Below are 24,723 nucleotides of genomic sequence, written 5' to 3'. Positions count from 1 at the left end.
GCTCAGTGGATAGAGCATCAGCCTGTGGACTGAAGGGTCTTGGGTTTGAATCCAGTCAAGGGCACATGCCCGGGTTGTGGGCTCGATCCCCAGCTGGGGGCTTGCAGGAGGCAGCCGATCAGTGATTCTCTCTTATCATTGATGTTTCTCTCTCTCCCTCTCCCTTCCTCTCCAAAATCAATAAAAAAATATTTTTTTTAAAAAATATATTTTATTGTTTTTTTTACAGAGAGGAAGGGAGAGAGATAGAGAGTTAGAAACATCGATAGGAGAGAAACATCAATCAGCTGCCTCCTGCACACCTCCCACTAGGGATGTGCCCGCAACCAAGGTACATGCCCTTGACCTGAATCGAACCTGGGACCTTTCAGTCCGCAGGGCGACCCCCTATCCACTGAGCCAAACCGGTCAGGGCAATAAAAAAATATTTTTTTAAAAAATCAATGGGAAAATATCCTCAGGTGAGGATTAACAAAAAAATAATAATAATAAAAAACAACAACTTGTCAAGGACACGTGTACAGAACGTGGCACAGCCAGCATGTGGGCCTGTATCCGGCTGATCCCAGTGAACACTGCAAGGGCTGGTGGCTGGGCAGGGACCTCACTGTTCTGTTTGCCCTCAGGCCTGGCCATTATTGCCCACTGTCTATGCCCTCTGGTGCGGGGCTTGGGCAGGAAACTTGGCATCTTGGGCAGAGGGTGAAAAGGGGAGTGTGGGGCCCGCAGTCCCTGTTAGGGCCTGGCCTCCCTCGGAACCCTTTCCCTGCACCCGTCCTGGGTGAAAGTGTGCCCAGCCTGGCCACGTGACCCCGCCTCCCCTCTTCCAGCATCAAAGAGAATAAACACGCACACGCCAAAATATACCATTTAGGAGATAAGGATCTATGTCCGTGACTGTAACAATGACTTTTGTTAACTTCTGGCGAAGGACTGGGAGTTCTGAATGTTCTCCCCTGGTCCCTGCCTGGCTGCACTGTGTCCAGCCCCTCCCTGTGGCCTGCCACTTCCCTGTACTCTGGCCCCGCCTCACGTCATCTCCCACCCTCCCTCCTGCTGCTGCCTGGGGGCTCATTCCCTGTCCCAGGGGCCTGTCCTTGTTCCCTGTCACAGCCTCAGCTAATTCCAGGAGAGACGGGGCCGTCAGGTAGGCCTGGGACTGAAGCCCTCCTCGGCCCAAGCTTAGCGACCATGTCACGGTGGTGCACACCTGAGTGGCCTACGCTTCCTGGTCAATGGGCGTATCAATAGTTGGGTGAGGAACATGAGGACCCAGTGGAATTCTCTGGAGAGTGGCTTCCTGAACACCCCAGGGTGTGGGTTTGGCCCTCAGGGGTCTGGATACCCGGGCAGGCCAGGCTGCTGGGCCTGACTCACAGTAAGGTTTACATGATGAACACCAGGACCCTGCCAAAGACTGGCCCTGGGAGTCACTCACTGGCCCAAGGGGGCAGGGGAGGGCACCCATCCATGCCCACCTCCACTCCTTTCCTCAGATCCAGGCCTGAGAACTCTAACACCCTCCCCCTCACCCCCACTGTGCCCCAGGAAGCCCGGCCCTTTCCGCCAGGCCTCTTACCTCACAGAGTTATTTTGGTTTCCGTTTTCCTGGATCGATACAATTGATCGTAAAAACTCAGCTACCCTGTCCCTTTGGCTCCAGTTGACGTGCCAGGCACTGTTAGCGCTCCAGAAACGCTGGCCTCATCGTGCAGTGCTGATGTGGTCTTCACTTGGCTCACGGGGACCGGATTTGGGTTTTCTTTTTGTCTGGGTTTGAGCTTCTATTAGAATCTAACTCTTTCCTATTGAAAAAAATTGGCTTCTTGCATTACAAAAGCCACACTATGGCCCTAGCCCAGTGGTCAGCAAACTCATTAGTCCACAGAGCCAAATATCAACAGTACAACGATTGAAATTTCTTTTGAGAGCCACATTTTTTAAACTTAAACTATATAGGTAGGTACATTGTTATCAACTTAATTAGGGCGCTCCTAAGCTGGCCTTTGCTAAAAACGTCCTCAATCTGATTGAGGTTCATTCGCTGAGGTCGGCCCCTTCTAACTCTCCCATCCACACTAGTCTTGTATACTTGTTTCGTCTATCTCCTTCCGTTCATCCTCTCTATATGTCCAAACCATTTCAACATACCTTTCTCAATCCTCGACACTACATCTTCTTTCACTCCACAACGTTCAATAAAATTAACTTAATAAACTTTACTTAAAGTTTTAAGTCAACTTCGCCCTGTATGTGCGCGCCCGCCGCATGTGGTATTTTGTGGAAGAGCCACACTCAAGGGGCCAAAGAGCCGCATGTGGCTCGCGAGCCGCGGTTTGCCGACCACTGCCCTAGCCAGTTTGGCTCAGTGGATAGAGCATCGGCCTGCAGACTGAAGGGGCCCGGCTTTGATTCCGGTCAAGGGCACATGCTGGGATTGTGGGCTCAGTCCCGGTGGGGGGCGTGCAGGAGGCAGCTGATTAGTGATTCTCTCTCATCACTGATGTTTCTCTCTCTCCCTCTCTCTTCCTCTCTGAAATCAATAAAAATATATTAAAAACAAAACACACACACAGAGACACACACAGACACACACACACAAAACAAAAGCCATACTATGTAAGCACCATCCGCCCCACCCTTGTGCCCTCCTGACCTCATCTCATCTCCCACAGTCCCCACCTGGCTGGTGTGGCTGCAGCGCGCTGGCCTCCGTTGGGTCCCTATCTCTCCAGCGCAGTCCTCCCTCAGGGCAGCGCCCTCCCCTCTATCTGGACCTCTCAGAGGACACCATGTGCCTCAGCCTGTTCTCCTCTCTCAGGACTTTGCTGGAATGGTGCCTTCACTGCTAAAATGCAAACACAGCACGCCCCACGCCCCACGCCCCTTCCTTAATTTTTCCTCATAACACTTTTCACCATTGGACGCACTGTATACTCTCCTTATTGGTTTGTTGTCTTTCTCCCTCTCCTCCCCCCGCCCCCCGCCCCCACCATAGCATGTCAGCTCTGTGTGGGCAGGGGTTTTTGTCTGCTTTGCTCACTGCTGTATCCCCAATGGCTTCAACAGTGTCTGGCACACAGTAGGGGCTGCATAAATATTTGTTGAACGAATGACTTTGTTGTGGAAAACGACTCTACATAAAAAACATGAAGAAGAAACAAAAGATGCCTAGAGCCCCAGCTGGTTTGGCTCAGTGGATAGAGCGTCAGCCTGCGGACTGAAGGGTCCCAGGTTTGATTCCGGTCAAGGGCACATGCCCAGGTTTTGGGCTCAGTCACCAGTAGGGCGTGTGCAGGAGGCAGCTGATACATGATTCTCTCTCATCATTGATGTTTCTCTCTCTCTCTCCCTTCCTCTCTGAAATCAATAAAAATATATTTTTTTAAAAAAGAGAGAGATGCCTAGAATTTCCGGCCCTCCCAACTGAGCCATTTAAGTGGAAGCTGAACATCCATTCGGTGAGGGGGTGTGGAAGGGACAGGTGCACCAGGTGGAGGTGGGGTTCCTTCTCTCAGGAAAATTCTGGGATCTTGCAAAATGCTCCTCGCCACCCTAAGTCATTCTCTGTGATTTACTTACATATATATTTTTATTGGTGTCAGAGAGGAAGGGAGAGGGAGAGAGAGAGATAGGAACATCAATGGTGAGAAAGAATCATGGATCAGCTGCCTCCTGCAGGCCCCACATTGGGGATCGAGCCCACAACCCAGGCATGTGCCCTTGACCGGAATCGAACCCAGGACCCTTCAGTCTGCCGCCCGACGCTCTATCCACTGAGCAACACCAGCCAGGGCGTTCTCTGTGATTTAGAGCCAATGACCAGCGCAGGGCTTTTCCCTTGGGCCTCGGCCCTGGGTGGGGAGCCCTACAACCCAGAAAGCTTGGGAAGCAGGGTGGAGTGGAATCACCTATCAGGACGGAACAAGTCTGTCCCAGGAGGAAACACAGCAGAGCCCTGCTCAGGGTGGGCAAACAGTGACAGGTGGGGTGCGCCGACCTGGACACTCACCGGCCTGGCTGATTTGAGGAATGTCAGGCCGCCCCCACAGCCTCCGACGCGTCCCCACTGACCCGCCACCATGACTGGAATTCCATCATGAGAAAGACTTCGGGTTCTGCCTTGAGCATGCAGTCCTGGGAGAGCCAGGCAGCTGCCACCTCAGCCCCATAAACCAGATCTACATTTGCGTGTCAGCCGAGAATGGGTCACAGGGGGAGGTGGGGGGGGGCGTTTTTGGGTAATGGGAGCATTTAGAAGCAGGGGCACTGCCAGGAAAGCAGACAGCCTGTGAGCATTGTTCTCCGACAGGAGAATTGAAGGCCTCAAGGCAGCAGTTGTGACCTCACAGATAAACCCCAGAGCAGCCACGGGAGCCGGTTATCTGGGGCAGGAAGTGGCTGAGAGGCTTGAACCAATGCAAAATCCCCTCTCAACGGCTGCGTAATATTTCCAAGGACTTGGCCTTCACAGAAATGGGGTTACTGGGGCACCTTATCTCTGGGGAGCACCTGGGGAACTCCCTGAGGGCTCCCTTCGGACAGCGTGCTTGGGGGATCACAGTTACGGTAAACGCACGGCACACGCATCACCACCCCTCAGTCCTGGCCCAGGACAGACATGGCTAATCCATCACCAAACAGCTGTGGAATCCTTCTCCCCACAGTCTCCCAAGCAGTCACTGCTAACCTACCAGCATTTGCACAGGAGGTGAAACGCAATGGCTATTTGTGGTGCGAGAGACATCGCTGAGGGTGGGACAAAAGAAATGGTGTCTCCAGCCCAGCCCTGTGTGGTTCAGCGGTTGAGTATTGACCCAGGAACCAAGAGGTCGCCGGTTCGATTCCTGATCAGGGAACGTGCCTGGGTTGCAGGCTCAATCCCTAGTGGGGGTGTTCAGGAGGCAGCTGATCAATGATCCTCTCTCATCATTGATGTTTCTATTTGTATCTTTTTCTCCCTCTCCCTTCCTCTCTGACATCAATAAAAATATACTTAAAAAAAGGAGAAGTGGCCCTGGCTGGTTTGGCTCAGTGGATAGAGCGTCGGCCTGTGGACTTAAGGGTCCCAGGTTCGATTCCAGTCAAGGGCAAATGCCCAAGTTTCGGCCTCGATCCCCAGTAGGGGGGGCGTGCAGAAGGCAGCCGTTCAGTGATTCTCTCTCATGATTGATACTTCTATCTCTCCCTCCCTCTCCTTTCCTCTCTTACATCAATAAAAATATTAAAAAAAAAAAAAAGGAGAAGTGTGTCTCCTCCTTCCCTGCCCTTTGGGAATCACAGGGTTAGGATTCCTCAGAGGAGTAGAATGAGGCTCAGGGAGACAGTGAGACCTGGTCAAGGTCAGGGTTGGTGTGGGCGGCTGGGTCTGGAGCTCTGGTCTTTCCACTCCTGGCCCAGAAGCTGTCGCCTATGACTGGATGTTGGTCTTCTAGGACCATGGTCAGCAAACCGCGGCTCGCGAGCCACATGCGGCTCTTTGGCCCCTTGAGTGTGGCTCTTCCACAAAATACCACGTGCAGGAGTGCACGTACAGGGAACGTTGTGGAGTGAAAGAAGATGTAGTGTTGAGGATGGAGAAAGGTGTGTTGAGATGGTTTGGACACACAGAGAGGATGAATGAAAGGAGATAGAAGAAACAAGTATACAAGGCGAGTGTGGATGGGAGAGTTGGAAGGGGTTGACCTCGGCGAACGTACCTCCATCAGACTGAGGACGTTTTTAGCGAAGGCCAGCTTAGGAGGACCCTGATTAAGTCGATAACAATGTACCTGCCTATATAGTTTCAGTTTAAAAAATGTGGCTCTCAAAAGAAATTTCAATCATTGCACTGTTGATATTTGGCTCTGTTGACTAATGAGTTTCCCGACCACTGTCCTAGGAGACAGCACACGTGTGTGGCCCATGTCCGCACACCCAACGGAAGAAGCTGTTCTAGCCCTACATGTCAACAAGTGCTGAGTGTAAAGTCCCAGGGTGCTTGGGTTGACCTTATAAAATCTGGACTTTCTGGGCTCCGTGAGTCAACAGGGCAGCAATGGACAGACGTCGGGGAGGCCTGGTGCCTGGAACCTGGCTGCTGGCCCGACATGTCCACTCGAGCCTTAGTGCCTGGCCTGTGTCCAGGACAAATGTCCTCCAACAAAGCAGCCAGGCCCAGCCCAGGGAGACGAGCCTTGCTCCCACGCTGGGCGGGGCGTCCTCAGATGCCTGATCCATCAGTGAGGAAGCTAACCCAGGGCTGAACTTGGCCGAGCCTCAGTTTCCTTATCCATCACATGTGGATAATGACACCTCCCCTGCGAAGGTGTCATAAGCACGGGATGAACTAATTCTATAAAATGCTTGGCACAGCGCCCTGCACACGGCAGGTGTTCAGGGAGCACAGCTGGAATCACCTGAGGGCTTTCCAGCTCTAGGGGCCCAGCCTGTGACCCTCACCTTCCCGTGGGAACGCCTCCATCTCACACCGGCTCGGCAGTCACCAGAACTGAGACACCTTGGCCTCGTTGGGAGGGGAGAACATTGGTTTCTCCTGAGCTTGGGGAAGGGCAAGAGGGATTAGGGTGCTCTCTCTCTTTTATTTTTAAAACAATTTACCTAATCGTGGAGTGAGGAATATAGATCTTTATTGGTTTCAGAGAGGAAGGGAGAGGGATAGAAACATCAATGATGAGAATCGTCGATCAGCTGCCTCCTGCACGCCCCCTACTGGGGATGGAGCCCACAACCCCGGGCGTGTGCCCTGACCGGGAATCGAACCAGGACCTCCTGGTTCCTAGGTTGATGCTCAACCACTGAGCCACACCAGCCCGGCAGGGTGCTCACTCTTTGAGGAGCAGCCCAGAAGATCCCTGAGGCCGGACGGAGGTCAGACCCAGACTTCTCCCGTCCTGTCCCCAGGTCCCGAAGGAGGAAGAGGGCCTGACGCCAGGATGCTGGCCCACTGGCGGAGCTGTGGCTTTGGCCCACACCCACCAGAGGGCTGACTCCCGGGCTGCCGGGAACTGGGCCAGATGGACGGACGTGGTGACAAGCTACGGTGACGTCTCCCCCACTTCCTTTGCCTTGCCCTGCTGTGTCTGCTGAGTCAGGGTCCCCTTGGGGGCAGACGGAGGGATGTGGCGTGACACTGTCGGATGTGGCAGGGCACACCGGGCAGCCCTCGAGTGCCAGGCAGGCTTCAAAGGGAGGCAAGCAGCTCTGAGGACGGCGAGAGCACGAGCAGCGATGCTGTGTCCCACGTGCGTCCGCCCCCCGGGCTGCGGCTGCTCTCGGCAGTGCCTCCTCTCAGGCCTGGGCCGCAGGTCCAGCAGGGCCCCCGGTGGTTTCTGAGTGCCTCCTCTGCAGTCTCCTGACCTTTAGGGAAGCCCGGCATCTGCTTGAGCACTGACCTGACCACTGACGCAGGCTCCTAAGGCAGCCCAAGGGGTGGGCGTGGTGGCGGATGCCACGGGCTGGCTGCCCTGACCCTCCTTCCCAGCCTTTCCCTCGTCATTGCCTTTCCTATGGGGGACGGCTCTTGGCATTCTGGGGGGATAATTCTTCATGCAAGACTGTGTCATGCGTGGTAGCAGGCACCTCCCACTAAATGCCCAGTCACTGTGACAGCCTGAACTGTCCCCACACATTTGCAGACGTCTGTGGAGCTGCGATACCGGCCTGGCTGAGAGCCACTGAGCCAGGGCTCATCCCTCCCCCTTGCTCACAGGGGCCGGTCAGGTGGTTCCACTCTGAGCAATGAGATTAAGGGGGGTCTTCAGGGAGGAGAAATCTTCTAAGAGACAAAGATCCTCTGTCTCAGCTCCCAAACCAACACCACCAGCCACACAGGTGGGCTTTTCCAGATGAGAAACAGCTGCCATTCTGCTGGAGTCGCTGAGAGTTGGGGTCCTTCCTAGCTGCTACAGGGGGGGAAACTGAGGAATGGAGAGGTCCAGTCAGCTGCCCAAGGCCTCTTCTCTTCCCTGGTGAGGAGTGAGGCAGGGTTCACACCCAGACATCCGGGGTCCTGAAGCCCCATCCTTAACCAGAGCCAGGCTGGCGCTGAGCGCTCCAGAAGTGTCGGCCCAGTTTCCCACCTGTGAGCTGAGTGCATCTTTCTTCCCCTGAGGAGAGGGTTCATTCCTGTCATCAGATTCTCACAGGAGCCACAGTATGAATAAGAAGCCTCCTCCTTATATTTCTGTCTCACTCCGTTTACAGGTGACAGAGGGAAGCCCCAAGGAGGAAAACGACCTGCCACGCTGGTGACCGAGCTGAGATGATACCTGGGCCTCACCACAATCCGGGCCCTCTCCATGCCGCCCTCCCCCGTCCCTCCTTCCTGTCCGATGGCCCCTCCTGGCCAGGCCTGCCCTGTCCTTGGCCTCCCTGCCTCGTTCTCCCTCTGCACATGGCCTGAGGCTGCTATTCAAGGCCTGCTGTGACTCTGCAGCTCGAAATAAATATATATATTTAAATATGCTTTTATTGATTTTTAGAAGGATAGGGAGGGAGAATGATAGAAACATCAGTGAGAGAAAAACATTGATTGGCTGCCTCCTACACGCCCTCAATGGAGATCGAGCCTGCAACCTGGGCACGTGCCCTGACCCGGAATCGAACCACAATCTCTTGGTGCATGGGTCGATGCTCAACCACTGAGCCACATCGGCTGGGCTGCAGCTTCAATATTAATATTTTCCTATGTGTACTATCTAACAACGGCCACAGAGCTACTTCTGGTCCCATGTGGGCTCTACCGTTAGAGGTAGAGTCCATTTCCCCTCTCTTTGAAATGGAGCAGGCCTTTGTGGCTGCCTTGATGAATAAAATGCATAGCCTCCACTGCTAGGTCGTAAAAGATAGTAAAGTCCCTCTCTCTCTCTCTTTTTCTTTAATATATATTTTTATTGATTTCAGAGAGGAAGGAATAGGGAGAGAGAGATAGAAACATCAATGATGAGAGAGAATCACTGATCCGCTGCCTCCTGCACATCCCCCACTGGGGATCGAACCCACAACCTGAGCATGTGCCCTGACCGGGAATCGAACGGGACCTCCTGGTTCACAGGTCGATGCTCCACCACTGAGCCGTGCCAGCTGGGCTCTCTCTCTCTCTCTCTGAGCCCACCCACCATGCTGCGAGGAAGCCCAGGACACATGGCCAAGCCCCATGGAGCGTTCTAGCCCATGCCCAGCTGCTGCTGTATCATCCACCTGTGAGTAAAGGCACCTTCAGGATTCCAGCCCCCAGCTTTCAAGTCCTCCAGCTGAGGCCCCAGATGCTGCGGAGCAAACACAAGCTGTTCCTCCTGGGCCCTGTCCCGATTCTTGGCCCACAGAACCTGTGAGCCTAGTAACGGCTGTTTTACTCCCTTGAAAAGGAGAACACCATGAGTTTGGACTTAGCGGCGGGAGCGGTGAGAGCTGCGGGATGCTTCTGAGCAGGGAGCGGTGTGACCAAGCTTCTCTGGTCATGTGCAGAGTAGAGAACAAGAAGTGTGGCCAAAGGAGGCTACGGCACCAGTCCAGGCCTTTGGGAGGAGGGGCCATAGCACAGGGAGGGAGAGAAGGGGAGTCATAGAAAGGAAACAGAGTCAGCCCGGCCGGCGTGGCTCAGTGGTTGAGCATCGACCTATGAACCAGGAGGTCATGGTTCCATTCCCAGTCGAGGCACATGCCCGAGTTGCGGGCGCGATCCCCCGCGTGGGGCGTGCAGGAGGCAGCCGATCCATGATTCTCTCTCATCATTGATGTTTCTCTCTCCCTCTCCCTCTCTGAAATCAATAAAAATATATTTTAAAAAAACAAGACAGGAAACAGAATCGCATCCCAGCTTGGGCACCCGTACGGCATCATTCTTCTTCCTGGAGCTTACCTTTACTGCCTGCAAAATGAGTGAGGCAAAAATAAATCATGTTTTTTTCTGGTGTTTCTTCTTTGTGCAAAAATTCTCCCCAGTGGTAAAGTCAGCCCCTTCAGGCGTGGGGCGGGGGGGGTGGGGGGTGGGGAAGAAGGAAGAGTCCTCTCCTCTCTCTTCCCAAAGGCTCTGGCCTTGCCCCATCTCATGTGCTGCCTTTGCGCACATGTCCTGGTTGCTCTTGACTACTCACTTTTGTTGTGTTTAATCGCCAGGCCATCTCCATTGCATGACTGTGACCGAATCATAATTCAGTGATATTTCCAGTTTCCCTCCAGGTGCACTCATGTGAGAGCCGGTACCTGGGGAAAGAAGACCTGAGTCACAGATATGCTCACCTCCAACCTGGCAAGATGCCACCTTGTGCCACTGCCAAGTGGCTCTACCAATCTACTCCACCCTCCGTGTTTAAGGCTGGGGTCCCCATGTGGTGGCATCAACTTCTTTATTTTTATTTTTTTGTCAATCTGGTGGATGAGACATAATCTCTCCTTTTAATTTACATTTCTCTGATACCTCTTCTTATGTGATTATTGGCCATCTGGGTTTCTTTTTTTTTAATATATTTTTATTGATTTTAGAAAGGGAGAAGGGGAGAGAGATAGAAATATTAATGATGAGAGAGAATCATGGATCGGCTGCCTCCTGCACACCCTCCACTGGGGATCGAACCCGGGACCCTTCAGTTTGTAGGCTGATGCTCTATCCACTGAGCCAAACTGGCTAGGGACCTCCAGGTTTCTTTTTCTATGAGGTGCTTGTTCACAACTTATGCTGAATTGGCTTTTGGGCCCTTTGTCTTTCTTCTTGATTTGCAGAAGTTCTTTACATATTCTGGAAACGAAACTCCCGCTGGTTGTAGGTACTGCATTTGGATTCTCTTTTCGGGTTGTGAAATTTTACTGAGCTGCACACTTACGACATGCATTTTTGTTGTGCGTATTGTAATTCACAAAAAATTTATTGAAAAATCGTTCCTTCTCCCGAGGCCACAAAAATATTCTCCTAGATTGTCTTCTCAATGTGTTAAATTTTGTTCTTCACATGTAAGCCTTGCGTGCACCTGGGGCTGTGTGTGGGCGTAGGTGGATCTAATTTTACCTTTTCCATATGGATCGCCACTTGTTTTAACACCGTGTAGAAGAGTCGGTCTTTTCCGCACTGGTTGGTGATGACTGTCATATAGCAAGTTCTCATCTGTGCACAGTTCTGCCTCTGGGCCCTTCTTCTGTTCATCTCATCTCTTTATAGCCTGATGCCGAAGTGGGTCTGCTTGATTTCTTTAAAAAGTTTCATTATTTGGGCCCGGCTGGCGTGGCTCAGTGGTTGAGTGTTAACCTATGAACCAGGAGGTCATGGTTCGATTCCCCGTCAGGGCACATGCCCGGGTTGTGGGCTCAAATCCCCAGTGTGGGGCATGCAGGAGGCAGCTGATCGATGATTCTCTCTTATCATTGATGTTTCTCTCTTTCTCTCCATCTCCCTTCTTCTCTGAAATCAATAAAAATATATTTTTAAAAAGTTTCATTATTTGGTAAGATTCAATGGACGACTTGAAGACAGGAAATATAGTTAGAATGATGTTAAGGATGAGCTGGAGATGCGTTTTAGAGGCCAAGGCCAGAGGTCAAGAGTCCAGCTGGTGGTTGCTGCAGTGTCCAAGGGAGAGGTGAGAACTGGCCGTGGTGGAGGCTGAGAAGTGGTCTAATGTTGGAAGTGTAGAGGAGGTAAAGCAGAATGGATTTGCTGATGGAACAGAAAAACAACGATCAAAGATGACTCCTTGGGTTTTTGCTCAAATTAGCTGGGAGGATGGTGATGGCATTTGCTGAGATGAGAAAGCCTGGGGTGAAGCTGGAAGGTAGGCCCTTAGAAAATGCCCAATAAATGACTGAAAGGGTGAATGAGGAGTGGGGGCCGGTGGTGCTGAGTGAGGGCGCTGCCGCCCCACGCCCTGCAGCCCTTACTTCTGAGTCCTCAGGGAGGATGAAGCATCACCCGTCTTGTTTCACAATATTAGCTCTTTAGCGCATCCATGTCATGGTCCCCAAGCATGACTGTCATTGCTGTGGGGGAGACGGGGAGCGATCTTCCCTGTTGGGTGGTGGTTCCTCCCCACCCTGCCCCCCTGGCTCCATGCTGGGCCCCAGATTCTTGGTCCCAGGACACTGGCTCATGGAAGCCTCTGGGGAGGACAGATTCAGGTCCCTCAGTGAAGCAAGTGGCCTGGGTGAGTCTCTGTGTCACTTTGGGGATCTGTGCTATTTTGCAAGGAGCTGGCTTCACCTGGGCACGAAGGAGGCCCCGCCCTTGGGCTTACAGCCTCAGTGGCCGGGGGCTCAGACCTGCTTTTTGGACCAGATTATGGTGCTATTTCCAGACCGATGCTGGCTCATCACCACGAGCTGTTAGGAAAACACCTTTAGTTCATAAAACATGGGAACTGCCTCTGCGCGCCGGGGCTGAGTCATTTCAGTGAGCGAGCCTTCCGCTGGGGCAGCAATTTTGGTCAGGCCTGGGTGGGGCGCTGGGGAACCTGTGTTTATCCTGTGGACAGCCTCAGGTGGCCTGGCAGGCCCGCCCACTCAAGCCCCAGAACACTGGCTTCCTTCCTTTATGCATGGAATCAACACTGACTTTAAGCCCCTTCTGTGTTTTGAGAGTGGAGCCCTGTCATCAGGATGGCTGAAGAGGAGGGACCCCTGGGTTCCCACATCCCCAAATACCTGAGGGAGTATACAGAGGCTGAGGCATGAGGAAGATGAGGAAGAGGAGAGAAGGGAGGACCTCAGCTGGGATGGAAGTCAGGTTCAGCCTAGGTCCTGTTCCGCCCGACCACCTGGGAGCCTTGGCCTCAAGCACTGTCCATCCACCTTAGCCCTGGCCAGAGGTGACCCTCAGACTGGGGCTCAGCACGACTGTGGGCTGGAAGGGAAGGAGGAAGAAGGGCAGGATCGAAAAAATAGAGTCTTTATTAAGCACCTACTTCATGCCAAGCCCTCGGCTAGCTTGTTCTTGGGGCCTTGCGCCTGGTCCAAGAACTTGGGCCACTTGCCGGCTCTCAGGCCTCGGGCCAGGGACTTCACCTCCCAAGGGCTCTATCCTCCTCTGCCTCATCTTCCTCCTCTGGCCTCAGGATGGTGGCGAGGGTCAAGCGAGAGGAGGCCGTCAGTAAATGGTACCTTGTGTTCTCATGAATAATGACGACACGGCTAACATTTATTGAGTACACACTGTACCAGGCTCTGTGCTAAGCGTTGCCCTCACAGTAACTCACTGAATCCTCCCCAGCAGCATTGAGGCGAGTTCTCTCTCCGGCTCCACGTTGCAGACGAAGACAGTGGGTTGTGGAGACATTAAGGGACGTATCCAAGGCCACAGGAGGGCTGATGCTGCTCACAGCATCCTGACCCGGGCACCCGTAGCACATGTATTAAGTCAATCGGGCAGGTTGGATGGAATCGCTGTTTCTCAATGTACATTCTCCAGAACCTTCATCTTTGTTCCAATTAAAGAGAGAGAAAAAAAAAAAAGCCTCACCATCAGATAAGCTTAGAAAACGCCGGAACATTGCATTTTCCTTCTGAGAGATTCATAGGTCACTTTGATACACTAAAGGCTCCCGAAGTGCTGTGGTTCCAAGGAACAAAGCAAACACCATGTGTGGGTGTGACCCAGAATTTCCAAGCTCTGTGGCTCTTGGAGCCCGCTTTCTGAGGAGCCCGCTTTCTGAGGAGCCCTTATTACGTGCAAGCCTGAGACCCCCACACATTCATGAGGCACTGCTGACCGTCAGCTGCTGCCTCCCTGCTCTTTCAGTGCCTTTGGCGGAGACCATGGGCCACCCGAGTTTCAGGACTCCACATTGTTCCTTCGTTCTCTAACTCAGGCAACAAATGTCTTCTGAGCCCTGGCCGGGTAGAGCGTTGTCCCAATAAGCCAAGGTTGTGGGTGCCATCCCTGGTCAGGGCACATATAAGAATCAACCAATGGCCCTGGCTCGTTTGGCTCAGTGGATAGAGTGTCGGCCTGCAGACGGAAGGGTCCCAGGTTCGATTCTGGTCTAGGGCACATGCCTGGGTTGAGGGCTCGGTCCAATGTGCAGGAGGCAGCCGATCAATGATTCCCTCTCATCACTGATGTTTCTACCTCTCTCTTCCTCTCCCTTCCTCTGAAATCAATAAAAATATATTTAACAAACAAACAATCAACCAATGAATGCATCAATAAGTGGAACAACAAATCAATGTTTCTCATACTCTTACTCTCTTTCAAATCAATAATGTTGTAAAAAAAAAAATGTCTCTTGCGTTCTCACAGGCACAATGAAAGATGGAGAAGACACAGCTGGTTTTAAGAATCTCCTAAGTCTGATGGGGAAGACAGAACAGTGATCAGAAGTTCAAGGACTGGGGGAGACCAGTGGGTGTCACCTACCCCAGTCTGGAGCCAGGGAGGATTCCTGGATGAGATGTGGGCTGATGTGGCCAGGTGAGGGACTTTGGAGGTCAGGGTTGTAAGAAAATATTCGTATATCTGTGCAAAAGCTCTGCGTTATCTGGACTCTGCGGGGCACTCCTGGGATTACCTGATTCTAGTCCATGAACTCTGAAGATTGTAGGAATTGATAGTCATGCCAAACCATTCTTGTCTATAGACTGCAGATTCTGAACTGTCCTATGGAACACCAACTGACTCCCCTCCCCTGTTTTGCCTCCATCTGCACATTCATTTCAATATTCCTGATCAATAAATGTGTCTGTCCTTCACATTCGATAATATCTGCTTGGTTCTCTCACCAATTTAGGACTATAATAAACTCTTTAACATGTGTTCACTTTTCTATATGTATGACAGTCATGATTTTACCTCTTTTATATATATATACATACTTTTATTGGTTTTAGAGAGGAGGAAGATGGAGAGAGAAACATCAAAGAGGAGAGAGAATCATTGATCGACTCCCTCCTGCACGCCCCACACTAGGGATCCAGCCCGAAACCCAGGCATGTGCCCTTGACAGGAATTGAACCTGGGGCCCTTCAGTTCACAGGCTGATGCTTTTGTCCTCTGAGACAAACCAGTTCAGGTGATTTTGTCTCTTTTTAAAGGATGACAGTGAGAGGCTCCTCGGGCACAGAAACGCTGTCTTCTTGAAAACTTATTTACACTGAGGTATCCATGAGATATACAGCTTAACATGTAGTGGTTCTCAACTCTGGCTATTTGGAACAATCATCTGAGGGGTGTGTGTGTGTGTGTGTGTGTATGTGAAAGCAGTGAACATGTTTTTATAAAAATGATACATGCTCAATTCTCAAACAAAACAAGCAATATAGAAAAGTACAAAGAAGGAAGCAACAAATCCCTCCCTCTTGAGAAAGCCGCTTCCTAAGGTAGGATTTTTATCTGTTCTGTTCTCTGCCGTCATCCCAGCACCTAGGCCTTCCCGGCAGAGTAGATGCGTCATACAGCCTGTCACGCAGTGTTAATGTTTGCTGACTGTCATTTACACAGAGAACTTTGGAGAGGGAAAGAAAGAGGTAGAGGTAGAGAGAAAGGTAAGTAGGTCCAAATATTTTTAAAAGATGGGATTGTACCACATCTACGATATTTTAAACTAAAAGTATTTCATTTTTCTTGAGTTGAACAGGAAAGAACATCTTGAAAAATTGCTGAATTTTAGATACATTTTTACTTTCCACAAGAGAGATTAGTTCATAATGAATTTCTCTAATGTTAAGAAAAAATGCTTATGAGAATCATTAAGAGAATGGAGTCTTAGGGAAAAGAAAGAATTGCTTCCCTGGGGACAGGCTCAATCATTTCCTGAGATGAAAAAGGTGACTATTCTCCTTACACATCTCCCCCACCCCCAACTCCTGATTTTGATTCTAATATGTTCACTTGGTCAAGGTTTATAACACTTCTTCTCTGTTCGGCCACCATAATTCTCCTAGTATTTCATCTTAGTCCTGTGTTTAAGTAGATTCCATTGCATTTTTTTTTTTAAATATATTTTATTGAGTTTTTACAGTGAGGAAAGGAGAGAGATAGAGAGTTAGAAACATCGACCAGCTGCCTCCTGCACACTCCCCACTGGGGATGGGCCCGCAACCAAGGTACATGCCCTTGACCGGAACCGAACCTGGGACCTTTCAGTCCGCAGGCCAACGCTCTACCCACTGAGCCAAACCGGTTTTGGCCCATTGCATTTTTAATCTTTTTGTTGTTAATCCTCACCTGAGGATATTTTCTCGTTGATTTTTAGAGAACACAAGGGAGAGAGACAGAGGAAGAGAAACAGCGATCTAAGAGAGACACATCGATTGTTTGCCTCCCACACCCCCCACCAACCAGGGCTTGGGGATCCAGCCTGCAACGTAGGTACATGTCCTTGACCAGAATCGAACCCAGGACCCTTCCTCAGACCGATGCTCATCCACTGAGCCAAACCAGGTAAGGTGATTCCATTGCATTTTTTTTTAAATTTTATTGATTTTTTACAGAGAGGAAGGGAGAGAGATAGTCAGAAACATCGATGAGAGAGAAACATCGATCAGCTGCCTCCTGCATATCTCCTACTGGGGATATGCCCGCAACCAAGGTACATGCCCTTGACCGGAATCAAACCTGGGACCTTTCAGTCCGCAGGCCGATGCTCTATCCACTGACCCAAACCGGTTTCGGCTCCATTACATTTTTAAAGCACATTTTGTCCCCGAGTTTTGCATTTGGAGTCATCTCTTGTGCGTAACAGGAAAAACTGGACTGACTTTGAAATGGACAAGAAAAGACTCCTGGGTGTGTTCTTTACTTAGGGCCCCCATGCCTTTAGTGACTGTTTTTGGTCTTTGAGCAAATCTAAGTTGTAGAAAACTTATTGCAATGCAAATGATTCCTGTCCCTAGAAATGCAAATGACGTTTGTCCAGTGGAATGCAACTGATGGTTGTCCTGTGACATTCCTTATCCACTGTCCCAATTTCCTTTGAACCACTTGGAACGTACTATTTATTCCCTAATTACTGGACTAGTTAAATAAAAATTTTGATATGTATTCATTTTATACTGTATGAGAGTCATGATTTTGCCTTTTAAAAAACTGACCCTTGCCCTAGCCAGTTTTGCTCAGTGGATAGAGCATCGGCCTGAGGACTGAAGGGTCCCAGGTTTGATTCCCATCAAGGGCACATGCCCAGGTTGCTGGCTTGATCCCCAATAGGGGCCGTGCAGGAGCCAGCCAATTAATGATTCTCTATCATCATTGATGTTTCTATCTCTCTCTCCCTCTCCCTTCCTCTCTGAAATCAATAAAAAATATATGTATATTAAAAAAAAAAAACCAAAATACGAACCGCACAGTGAGAAGAGCTGAAACCTGTGCTTCCCAGGGACTTCCTTTAGAAAGCAAATAGGTAAGAGACCAGGACAACTCCGGGAGCAGAGACCGACATTTGACCTCCAGGAAGGAGAAGGGTGAGTGCTGGTGGGAAAATGGAGCCATCGGCGTCAGCGGTAGAGGACAGTTCAAGGCCTTCCGTGTGGAAAAGACTCTGCTCCCCCCCTCTTTCTGAGGACTCGCATCTCAACACCGCGGCTATCCAGGGCGTCCCCCCAAAAGTAAACACACGTAAACAGCTGATAGTTCAATTTTGAAAATGAAATGTTTATTAAAATGTTTATTTTAATAAACACTGTCTTTATAATTAAAACAAACAAACAAACGAAAAAACAGCCGACCCTTGTAATGGTCAGATAGATTTCACTCGTCAGTAATTTCATTTTCGAAAAGGCTCCTGGGTGCTATTTTCCCTGACCTTTTCCAGGTTGTCTAGAGACTGGAACAGCCTCTCTGGGTGTACTAGTCTTGGTTTCCCCTTTTCCACACAACTTTGAAGACTCAGCTCCTTTGCTTTCTGGTATTGACTGTTGCTGTGGGAAAATTTCTTTCTCTTTTTTAATACATTTTTAAAAATATATATTTTTTATTGATTTTTTTACAGAGAGGAAGGGAGAGGGATAGAGAGTTAGAAACATCGATGAGAGAGAAACATCGACCAGCTGCCTCCTGCACACCGCCTACTGGGGATGTGCCCGCAACCCAGGTACATGCCCTTGACTGGAATCGAACCTGGGACCTTGCAGTCCACAGGCCGATGCTCTATCCACTGAGCCACACCGGTTAGGGCAATACATTTTTTTTAAAAATTCATTTCAGCGAGGAAAGGAGAGGGAGAGAGAGATTGAAACATCAATGATAAAAGAATCATTAGTTGGCTGCCTCCTGCACGCCCCATGCTGGGGATCAAGCCCACAACTTGAGCATGTGCCCTTGGCCGGAATCGAACCTGGGACCCTCCAGTCCGTAGGCTGATGCTCTATCCACTGAGCCAAACCAGCTAGGGCGAGGTGTTTTCTTTATCTTCATGTTTAGTGACTCAGCTTGATTCAGTCTGTTCCTGGTGTTGATCATTCTCCTGTCATTCACCTCGCAGGCCATACACTTGGTCCTTCCTTTGTTTCAGGGAGAGGTTCTCCAACCATTCTTCTGCTTTAGCTGCTGGGTCATCTACTTCAGGGACTCCAACCCCTTGTGTGCGGGAAGGTCTGGGTTCCACGGTCATCTTCTCTCACACTGATTGCACTTGTCCCTTTTCTCTGAATTCAGTGTGATCATTTCAAGTTTCTCTCCACGTCATTCATTTGCTTTTCAGACGTGTGCACCACATTGTAACTCAGTTTTTAGATGTGCAATGGTCCTGGTTTGGTCCTCAATGTGTGTCTTTCCTCTGCAAGTTCTCTTTGCATCTCCTGATGTTATTATTTTTTAAAAAATTTGTTGATGTTGTTAATCCTGATCAGAGGATATTTTTCCATTGATTTTTAGGGAGAGTGGAAGAGAGAGGGAAAGACAGAGAGAAACATCGATGTGAGAGAAAGACATTGATTGGTTGCCTCCTGCATGAGCCCAGACCAGGGCCCTGGCTGAGGAGGAGCCTGCAATCAAGGTACATGCCCTTGACCTGAATCAAACCCGGGACCCTTTGGTCTGCAGGCTGACGCTCTATCTACTGAGCCTAACCGGCCAGGGCCTGATGCTATTTTTTAAATTGTCTCTTCTTACATCTAATTCATACTCTTGTTAACTTGTCTCTATCCTGAAGCCATTAGTTTCAAGGAAGCTGCTTTTGATCCCTTTCAACTCATGTCCTCATGTGATTTCCTTCCCTTTCCTGGCAGTTGTCGGGGTGGCCTTGCATGTTCTTTCCATCTTGCTCAGTTAATTTAGCAACTCCTGCACACTCTCTCATTCTAATACAGGAACCAGACTTCGTTCCCCTCAAATGTACAGGAAGAGGGGAGAGGAGAGCCACCCACCGAGGCCACCCTCCTGGGGTCCATAGGTCTTCTCTTTCCTGCCCTCCCCGACACACTCTGCACCCCAGGCCCCCTGTCTAGCTGGGAGTGTGTCCTACTCGCACACACTGCGGCCAGGACCGGGAAGATGGAGGGCCCTGGTCCTTCCTTTGTTTCATTGCTGTGGAAATTGTCTCTTGGTTCATTAGCACATTCTTTTCATAAACAATTTATCACTGTGACTCACTGTGTCAGGTATCGCGATAGGGAGAGTATGTTCTCCCCTCAGTCTGCCTTCTAAAGTCTGTACTCCTCTGCTAGGTGTTCTCTTACAAATGCACATCTCGTCCTAGGTGGTTTGACTCAGTAGACAGAGCACCGGCCTGCGGAGTGAAGGGTCCCGGGTTCGATTCCGGTCAAGGGCATGTGCCCGGGGTTGTGGGCTCGATCTCCAGTAGGGGGCATTCAGGAGGCAGCTGATCAATGATTCTCTCTCATCACTGATGTTTCTATCTCTCTCCCCCTCTCCCTTCCTCTCTGAAGTCAATAAAAATATATTTAAAAACAAAAAACCCAAAAAAACCCAAATGCATAATCCAGGTGCTGCTCACCCAGAGGCCCAGAGAGATTCTGATCTTGTGGTTCTGGGTGGGGCCTGTCCCTCCACACCCAAAGCAATGTGGGTGTGCAGGCCTGGGGTTGGGGACTGCTGAGTCATCTACCAGAGCCATTTGCATTTTTGTCCAATTAAAGGAATGCGGCTCTGGTTACGTAAAAGGACATGACTCTGAACATCTCACAGTTCTGGAATGTCCGGGTGGGTGGGCAAATGGGATATTCATCCTATTGGTGAGGCACAGAGAGGGGAAGCGACTTGCCCAAGATCACACAGCAAATTAGCGACAGACAGGCTTGAGAAGTTGGAAATGCCAACCCCAGAGCTGGAGACTGGAGATCAAAGTATCCTAACCCCGAGGGCAGGCAGGGCTCTGTCCACGGCATGAAGACCTCCCATCTCTGGGTCTCCAAGAGAAGAAACATCTGTAGCCCTGCCCCTAGGGAATTTTGAGCCCCATGGGGTGTAGCCAGACAGAAGGCAACCACTAAGCTCAACCCTCCCCGGAGGAGTGACCCTACTTCCCCTCATGCCTGTCTCACCCCATTCACCCACTGCCTGGCAGCCCTGCTCTTAGCACGAGGAGGGCCTGGCGATGACCTCGGGCCAGCTGGCAATGGAGCCATCCTGCTGAGAAAGCAGCATCAGGAAAGTGGGGGAGCCCGGTCAGCGTGGCTTCAGAGGTTGAGCGTCGACCTATGAACCAGGAGGTCACGGTTCGATTCCTGGTCAAGGGCACATGCCCCGGTGTTGGGCTCGATCCCCAGTGTGGGGCGTGCAGGAGGCAGCTGATCCATGATTCTCTCTCATCACTGATGTTTCTATCTCTCTCTTCCTCTCCCTTCCTCTCTGAAATCAATAAAAATATATTTAAAAAAAGAAAAGAAAAGTGGAGGATGTGAGATTAGCACTGGAGAGGGGTTGGGTCAGGGGGGGCCCCCCTCTCCCCAGGGAAGGGGCTGCAGAGCAGTTTGGGCCATGACTGGGCAGTGAAGATTGATCCTCTGATGAGAGGACTGGGCCGGGACCCTCAGGCATTGGCCCAGGCTGCCCCTGGCTGTGTCCTCATTCTGCCCCATTAGCCTGGTGACAGATATCAGGAAGCCCATAACAACCCCTTAATGGGTCCACCTCTTCCTCATTTCAGGGCCCACCGCGCCCCAGCTGCCTCAAAAAAAATAAAGGACTCTCTCCACAGGTTGTGGTGAGGACTATTTCCTGGAAAGGCACGCAAGCAGCACAAGCGCTCAGTAACGGAGGCACTGGGCTCAAAACAGATCCGTTCCATCAGGTACCAAGAAATAGTTCACTGGAGATTTTTGTGAGGAGCTGAGAAAAGGAACCTCACATACAGAGGCGATTTTTTTTCTCTCTAGGACAGTGATGGCGAACCTTTTGAGCTCGGCGTGTCAGCATTTTGAAAAACCCTAACTTAACTCTGGTGCTGTGTCACATATAGAAATTTTTTGATCTTTGCAACCATAGTAAAACAAAGACTTATATTTTTGATATTTATTTTACATATTTAAATGCCATTTAACAAAGAAAAATCAACCAAAAAAATGAGTTCGTGTGTCACCTCTGACACGCGTGTCATAGGTTCGCCATCACTGGACTAACCTGACCCATCAGACACGGTGCAGCTGGGGAGGAAGTACGAACTCTGGACTGACCTCAGGCCGCTTCTGCAGCAGACACTGAACACGTCACCCAGGTTCACGGGCTTCCGGGGGAAGGAGACAGGCCACGTGGCCACCAATGTCCCACAGGATCCCTTAATGCAGTGGTTCTCAACCTTCTGGCCCTTTAAATACAGTTCCTCATGTTGTGACCCAACCATACAATTATTTTCGTTGCTACTTCATCACTGTAATGTTGCTACTGTGATGAATCATCATGTAAATATCTGATATGCACGATGGTCTTGGGCGACCCCTGTGAAAGGGTCGTTCGACCACCAAAGGGGTCGCGACCTACAGGTTGAGAACTGCTGCCTTAATGGGTCCACCTCTTACTCGGGCAAATGCCATGTCATGATATGATCCTTTGAGGACTCCCAGACAGGGGGGCAAGGCTGCCTGGCCAGTGTGGCTCAGAGGTTGAGCGTCGACCTATGAACCAGGAGGTCGAGGTTCGATTCCCGGTCAGGGCACATGCCCAGGTTGTGGGCTTGATCCCCAGTAGGGGGCGTGTAGGAGGCAGCTGATCTGTGATTCTCTCTCTTCATTAATGTTTCAATCTCTGTCCCTTTCCCTTCTTCACTGAAATCAATTATATATATATATATATATATATATATATATATATATATATAAAGTGACCAAATTATTATGACCACCCCATCAATATAATGAAATGAATTAATTATGCAAATAATAATAAAACCTTGAGAGTATTTGCTTAGGAAGTTTTTAATATTCAGTATTTTTGGAAGTATCAATGAAGTACTGATGGGGTGGTCATAGTAACCTGGCCACTCAGTGTGTACATACACACACACACACACACACACACACACACATTAAAAAAGAATAAAGAAAGGCTAAGAGAAGCTCAGGGCTCATGTGGCTGAGGAGGGACAGAGCCTGGACTCACCCGTTCTGCAGGTCCTTTGGCCATTTTTTGCGGGAGCTGCACTATGGACTCCACACGCCCTCCCACGTCTGATTCTTGGCCTCTATGGCCACCCGCCACGTACTCCATTCGCTGGGTGTGTGTTGGGGCAGGTCCGCTCACTGATCCGCGAGTCTTATCTCCCTGACAACATTGCAGACAGTTGGTTATTATGGCTAGTTGTCATCACATTTTTGCCAGAGGCTGTACACTTCCTAATCTGCTCTCACCGTTTTCTTGTGTGAAGTTCTCTCCTCACTTTGGAGAAAGCCTGGCCCTCATGGGAGGAGATGCAGATCTGAGCTGCTCCCATCTTTGGCTCCGTGTCTTGGTTTTGGAAAGGCCCTGGTATTTGTGGGTGTGGCTGCAGTGTCCAGGGAACCTGGTGGAGCCAGTTTAATGAAAGCCGTGACCCCTCTTCCAGAAACCTGCACAGACACACAAAACCAGTGCATACAATTTAAGGGTTTATACACCCTCTCATGCCTATCTTTTGATCACCCAGGGTTCTGGATTGAGACCTCCTAGGCTAGGGGGTACCATTTGCCAATCTCTGATATCTAGATGCTTATTATGGTTTGAGAGCTGGGTGTGGCCATGCCTGAAGGAGGCTTCTTTTTCTAAGAGGGATCTTACAAAAGGATGAATTCGAGAATGGTGAACCCACTGAGTGGGTCAACTTCTGCACAAATGCGTGCAACAAACAACTAATATGTAGAGTGGGTCTACGCAATAACAACAGCTTATGCTAGGAGAGTGGCAGGCACTGTGCTACATGCTGACCATGCAGTGTCTTGTTAAATGCTCATAACCAATTCCATAGGGTTATGCTATTATGATCTCTGAGGAACAGAGAAGTTAAGTAACTTACTCAAGGTCACACAGTAAGCCAACTCCACTGGCCTTTACTCTCAAGCACTCTGACTGCAGACCCATAGTCCTCCTGCCTATGACCTGGGGACACTCACAGCTGGGGGAGGCTGGCCCCATGCTGTTCTGAGACTTTGTTCCCAGTTGGGCCGCTGGGTCCTATTGGATCTAGGTAGAGAGCCGGCTTTAAGTAAACACAAAAGACATGTGTTTCCAGCCCTAGACGGTGTGGCTCAGTGGAGAGTGCAGGCCTGCAGACCAAAGAGTCCAGGGTTTGATTCGGGTCAAGGGCACATACCTCGGTTGCAGGCTCCTCCCAGGCCTGGGTCCCCATCAGGGCGCATGCAGGAGATAACCAATTGATGTGTTGCTCTCAAATGGATGTTTCTCTCTGTCTTTCCCTCTCTCTTCCACTCTCCCTAAAAATCAATGGAAAAATATCTTCGGGTGAGGATTAAAAAAAAAAAAAAAGATGTTTTTCTGGAAAGCCTCTGTAACACATTGGCACCCCACGCCCCCTGTCAGGGAGTCCTCAAAGGATATCATGATGTGGCATTTGCCTGGCCTGGCAGGGAGACAGAACTCCACTCTCAGGCCAATTTGGGGGGGTAAGATGACCCCATGTGACCCCACAGGCTGGCGAGGCCTGGGAAGTGTCAGCTTACACTCATTCCTACCGGTCCTGCCTCCAGTTCACTCAGCAAAGCGCCTGCTGGGAGCAGAGGCTCTGTTCTCGCTTCCTGTGGCCGAGTGTCCCTTTAAGATGCACACTGCGGCTGGAGGCGGCTTGGGAGCCCTGGCTTTCTCCTGACACCAGACCCTTCCCTGCAAACGGCTCCCCCACACCCGCCCCCAAGCAAGGCTGTTCCACATCCTGAAACACCTTGTTGACAGTTCCGTCTCGCCCGACCGCAGAGCGAGGCAGCTTAGCCATCATGGGAAGCCAGGGATGAAGGAGCGGACACCTCCCAAGGCCCAAAGCGAGAATTCCCAGAAGCCGAGGTTCGCACTCACCCTGAGGGCTGACACCTGCTTCCCTTTCTCTGCTGAGGCCAGTGGTTCTGAACACGTGGGCCGAGGTGGGGCGGGCAGCAGCATCGGCAGGGAGCTTGCTGGGCGTGCAGGCCCTTGGGCCCCGGCAGGCCTGCTGACTCCGAAGCTGTGTTTTCCGGGCCCTCCTGTCACGCCGAAGCTGTTAAAGCCACTGCCTGGGCCTCTGCCCTCTCAGCTGGGAATGTGAAGCTCTGGGTAGGGAGGACTGAAGTTTGAATTTCACCCCCGCATGCATCTTGGTCCCCCCAAAGCCTTCCCCCCACAGGAGTGGACGCCAGGTACAAAGGAGGCCAGGGAGCTGGAAACCA

The 24,723-nt window shown here is 50.7% G+C and overlaps 2 long non-coding RNA genes across 6 annotated transcripts in view; one reads left to right on the top strand and one right to left on the bottom strand.

The window, feature by feature from the left end:
- The window catches only part of LOC118679175, a 33,701-nt gene extending 9,997 nt beyond the window's left edge, over positions 1-23,704 (bottom strand). For all 5 annotated transcript variants that reach the window (XR_004975159.1, XR_004975161.1, XR_004975160.1 and 2 more), the window contains exons 1-6: positions 23,661-23,704; positions 22,723-22,920; positions 22,475-22,636; positions 13,182-13,402; positions 10,098-10,206; positions 1,580-1,805 (exon numbers count right to left, since the gene is read on the bottom strand). This is a non-coding gene — a long non-coding RNA (uncharacterized LOC118679175). The remainder of the gene's footprint in view (positions 1-1,579; positions 1,806-10,097; positions 10,207-13,181; positions 13,403-22,474; positions 22,637-22,722; positions 22,921-23,660) is intronic.
- Positions 9,016-15,415, top strand: LOC118679176. The gene is made up of 3 exons (XR_004975164.1): positions 9,016-9,203; positions 14,225-14,395; positions 15,341-15,415. It is a non-coding gene; the product is annotated as an uncharacterized LOC118679176 (long non-coding RNA).
- Positions 23,705-24,723: the final 1,019 nt, after the last annotated feature.

This window comes from Myotis myotis, unplaced genomic scaffold (assembly GCF_014108235.1).
Source record: "Myotis myotis isolate mMyoMyo1 unplaced genomic scaffold, mMyoMyo1.p scaffold_m19_p_23, whole genome shotgun sequence".
Lineage (NCBI taxonomy): Eukaryota > Metazoa > Chordata > Mammalia > Chiroptera > Vespertilionidae > Myotis > Myotis myotis.
This window is presented reverse-complemented; position numbering and strand designations above follow the sequence as displayed.